The following is a 4,704-nucleotide window of genomic DNA, read 5'->3' as shown; positions in this document are numbered from 1 at the left end:
TGTGTATATCTTCTTTTAAGAAATGTCTGTTCAGGTCCTTTACCCATTTTTTAAGTTGGGTTATTTGTTTTCTTGCTATTGAGTCACTTGAATTCCTTACATATTTTGGATATTAGCCCCTTATCAAATATATGGTTTGCAAATATGTTTTCCCATTTTGGGAGGGCTTCACTTTATCTCTTCACTTGTTAATTGTCTTCTTTGCTGTGCAAAAACTTTTTAATTTAATGCAATCTCATTTGTCTATTTTTGCTTTTGTTGCCTGTGCTTTAGGGTCATATCCAAAGAATCATTATTCAGACCAATGTCATGGAAACTTTTCCCCTGTGTTTTCTCCTAGTACATAGTTTTATAGTTTCAGGTCTTATATTTAAGTCTTTAATCCACTTTGAGTTGATTTTTGTATGTGGTAAAAGATAAGGGCCTAATTTCATTCTTCTGCATGTGAATAATCAATTTTCCCAACATCATTTATTGAAGAGATTAATCTTTCCCATTGGATGTTCTTGGCACCTTTGTCAAAAATCAGTTGACCATAAATGCATAGGCTTATATCCTGTTTCATTGGTCAATGTGTCTGTTTTTATGCCAACACCATGCTGTTTTGATTACAATCACTTTATAATATATTTTGAAATCAGGGAGTATGATGCCTCCAGTTTTGTTTGTTTTGCTCAAGATTGTTTTGGCTATTTGATGTCTTTTGTGGTTTCATACAAATCTAAGGATTTTTTTCCATTTGTGTAAAAAGTGACATTGGGATATTGATAGAGATTGCATTGAATCTGTAGATTGCTTTGGGCAGTATGGATACTTTAACAATATTAATTTTTCCTATCCAAGAACATGGAATATTTTCCCATTTATTTGTGTTTTTTTCATTTTCTTTCATCAGTGTTTTATGGTTTTACATGCATAGGTCTTTTATCTCCTTAGTTAAATTTACACCTAGGTATTTCATTTTGTTGTTATTATAAATAGGATTGTTTCTTTAATTTCCTTTTCAGATAGTTCACTGTTATTCTATAGAAATACTACAAATTTTTATGTTGATTTTGTATCCTTCAACTTTACTGAATTTATCAGTTCTAACAGTATTTTTATTAGAGTCTTTGAGGCTTTCTATATATGAGATCATATTGTCAGCAAATAGATACAATTTCACTTCTTCCCTTCCTATTGGGATACCTTTTATTTCTTCCTCTTGCCTAATTGCTCTGGCTTCCAGTATGTTGAAAAGAAGTGATAAGAGTAGGAATAGTAGGAACAAGAAAGTTTAGTCTTATTTCTGATTTTAAAGGAAAAGTTTCAACTTTTCACCATTGAGTATAATGCTAGCTCTGGGCTTGTCATATATGGCCTTTACTGTGTTGAAGTACATTCCCTCTAAACCTAATCTGTTGAGAGTTTTCATCATGAAAGGGTGTTGAATTTTGTCAAATGCTCTTTCTTCATCTATTGAGATAATCATATAGTTTTTCATCCTTCATTTTGCTAATGTGGTCTATTACATTTATTGATCTGGACAGATTTTAAAGTCTGTTTTCATTTCCTCAGGAAATGAGCTACCATTAATTTGTTCAGTCCTCTATTCTGGACACATCTTCTCTAGGCAGCTGACTGTATTCTCAACTCTTAGCTGGATCTCTCCTTGGAAAAGAAGTTTTCCCAGGATGTGCCTATAAGTTCTTTGGGGGAACTGTCAAAGAAAAGTTGTATGAAATGGAATTAAACAAGCAAGGAAGACTTTATTCAAGACTATTGCAATAGGGGAGAGAAAGTAAACTCAAATCCAAGTATAAGGGAGATAGCTGGAGGTTTTTAGTGAATAGAGTAAGGGAGTCATTGGATGGAAAATTACTAAAAAGAATTTGATTAGATATTGAGGGTGTCGGGAATTCTCAACAAATTGGCTTAGTAGAATTCTTGGTAAAACTGGGCTCAACTGGATTCTTTGATAAAACTACGCTAGATAGGCCAAGCATGGGACCTAATCAAGAAGAGGGCTCAGAGAAGCCTAACTCAAGTTTAATTAAGTTGACTCCTTGTAAACACTCACAGGGATTCCCTCAGCTTCCTAAAGGAATAGGAGACGCATAGAACATGTAAGGCACCAGGGGAAGCATCTCCATGCACTCCTAGCTTATCCCAGTGGCTGTGTTTGGTTCAGCCACCCCATGGCAACTGCCCCTTTGCCTTCTTTTCAGTACTAGGTCCATTGGGTGTGGGCACCATCTCCAGTCTGGCCTTTTCCATTATGTTAATTTGGAGGCTTGGAATAGAGTCTGAATTACTGGGTTTGAGCTACAAATAACTGGATGCTTGATCATGAATGTGATCATAGTGATTTCAGCATTAAATTTTCTTTTGCTATTTTTTTTTTTTTTTTGAGACAGAGCCTCACTTTGTTGCCCAGGCTAGAATGAGTGCCGAGGCGTCAGCCTAGCTCACAGCAACCTCAAACTCCTGGGCTTAAACGATTCTGCTGCCTCAGCCTCCCGAGTAGCTGGGACTACAGGCATGCACCACCATGCCCGGCTAATTTTTTCTATATATATTAGTTGGACAATTAATTTCTAAGTATAGTAGAGACAGGGGTCTCTCTCTTGCTCAGGCTGGTTTCAAACTCCTGACCTCAAGCAATCCACCCACCTTGGCCTGCCAGAGTGCTAGGATTACAGGTGTGAGCCACCGCACCTGGCCTTCTTTCACTATTTGAGAACAACTCACCCTCCCTTCTGTTACTCTCATTTCATAAAGTTCCAGGAGGGTGGTTGGGATTCTAGGGTCTATTTGAAAAGTCACCTTTGTTAGGGCTAGCATATCAGTGTTGGGGATCCATGAGAGAACCACAGGCTCAATATGGTGGTGGCTGGAAGAATGATTAGAATTATAAGTACCCCACATAGGCAGGAGAGGCTCTCGGCCCATTCAGAAAAGGGATAATATTTTGGATGCGAGCTCATGACACTAACATCAACAAGATGGAAAAAAGTCAGGACCACACCTGCTGAGGCAACACCACAAGAAGAAAATGTTATTTCCCTCTGCAATTAGCATAATCACAGACCATATGGATATACAACCAGGCGCTCATAGTGGGAGCCAAAAGAATGTTTTCATAAGCTCTGTAAACGCAATTCGTTACAGAGTCTCTGTGCGACATTGGTAATTCATAATATGAGCTAATGAAATATTTACGGTTAAATGGGTTACTGGACTTGGCGAAGAGTAGGACTCGACTTACTTTTTTGTTACGTATGAGAAAATCAAAATGTCAAAGTAAGAAGAAATCTGAAAATAAATCACTATGTTTAAAGGTTGTCTCATACGATCTAGAAGAGATTAATTTGTACAAAACCCGGATACTTGTTTCTTCCTAATTTAGTCCCCGTCCTCCGGGAAAAATATTTCCTCCTCCTTGTCCACACTACTGCCTTCATTCTGAGCTAAATGAGTGTCCATCCGGAACTCCCCAGCCCTTCCGGGGTTGATCAGCTCTATCTTCAATTGGTTCCTGGTCTACACTGAGAGTTGGGGTTGGCGGAGGAGCAGGTGGGGTTGGAGAGACGTTTCCAGTCCCTGAGACTCCTCTCGGAGAACTTTCCCCGTGCTCCCTACGCGGGGGGTTGGCAGTTTCTGGGGAGGACGCAGAGTGGCCGGAATCGCCCTGGCATACGACGCGCTGAGGAGACGAAACGCGGCGCGAGCGGCTGAAGGCAGAGGGCGTCCTACCGCCAGCGACCCCCTCCCGCACAGAAGTTGCAGGGTTCCTCCCCGGGCCCCTTCACCGCGTGTAGTCTTGAACTGGGACTGAGAGCCCGCGCCGGGGGCGGCTAGACCAGGCTGCGGTGGGGAAGTGAGTTTTCCTCGCCCACCCCGGGGCCGGGCGCTTGGACGCCAGGGACCCGCGCTCTCCGCGGCGGCAGGCTGCGGAGGAGTTTGCAGACCGGCGTTGCAGCTGAGGGGAGTGGTGAGAATGAGAGAACGCAGACGGGGTGAATTGTCTCAGCGAGATGGGGAAGGGAAAAAGGGGTGAGAAGTGACTTGGGACATAAGATCCACAGCAAAAAACAAGCACGCCCAGGACCCAGGCCCCGCAACTCTGCGCGCCAGGTTCAGTTAGAAGCCGGCAGGACGGCGAAAAGGGCTTCGAACCTAGGAAATTTTGAGGAGGTGTTTGTTTCCATCCCATTAATTGGGTTTCCATCCCGGCCCTGAGAAGTTCCTGAGGTACTGCAGTAGAAGCAGTGTCTTTTTCTTTGTGTCCAAGCCCATGAACTTGGGGCTCTTTGAAAGCTAGGCGAAAGTGGTAGGTTCTACAGCTACAAAGGTGTTCCTAGAAAGGAATTCGCTAGTAAGCAGAGAAAGGCGTTTTTCCATGTTCAGACGACAATCCAGGAACTGTAAAAGGTACTGATTTGCAAGGTCCCACCGAGATTCGAACTCGGATTGCTGGATTCAAAGTCCAGAGTGCTAACCATTACACCATGGGACCAACCATGGAAAGGAAATATATATCCATAGCTGTGGTTAAATATATCCTGGATAATAAATCTTGTTGTACCTTCGACCCGGAAGAGTTAGGTCAGGTTTCAGCAAGACTGCGCGGATCAGGAAAACTGACGCTTTGTTACTGCAAAAGGGACCAAGAGCAAGACATAATTCAGGGAGATCAGATCGGGCACTCTTTCTTGTGCTTCT

The 4,704-nt window shown here is 42.1% G+C and overlaps 1 non-coding gene across 1 annotated transcript; it reads right to left on the bottom strand.

Annotated features, from left to right (window-relative positions):
- Positions 1–4,426: 4,426 nt before the first annotated feature.
- On the bottom strand, positions 4,427–4,498 carry TRNAQ-UUG (transfer RNA glutamine (anticodon UUG)). Its single transcript has one exon. It is a non-coding gene; the product is annotated as a tRNA-Gln (tRNA).
- Between the last annotated feature and the right edge of the window lie 206 nt (positions 4,499–4,704).

Source organism: Microcebus murinus, chromosome 15 (assembly GCF_040939455.1).
Source record: "Microcebus murinus isolate Inina chromosome 15, M.murinus_Inina_mat1.0, whole genome shotgun sequence".
In the NCBI taxonomy this organism is placed as follows: domain Eukaryota; kingdom Metazoa; phylum Chordata; class Mammalia; order Primates; family Cheirogaleidae; genus Microcebus; species Microcebus murinus.
The sequence above is the reverse complement of the archived record's forward strand: the minus strand, read 5'-3'. Positions and strand labels throughout refer to the sequence as shown.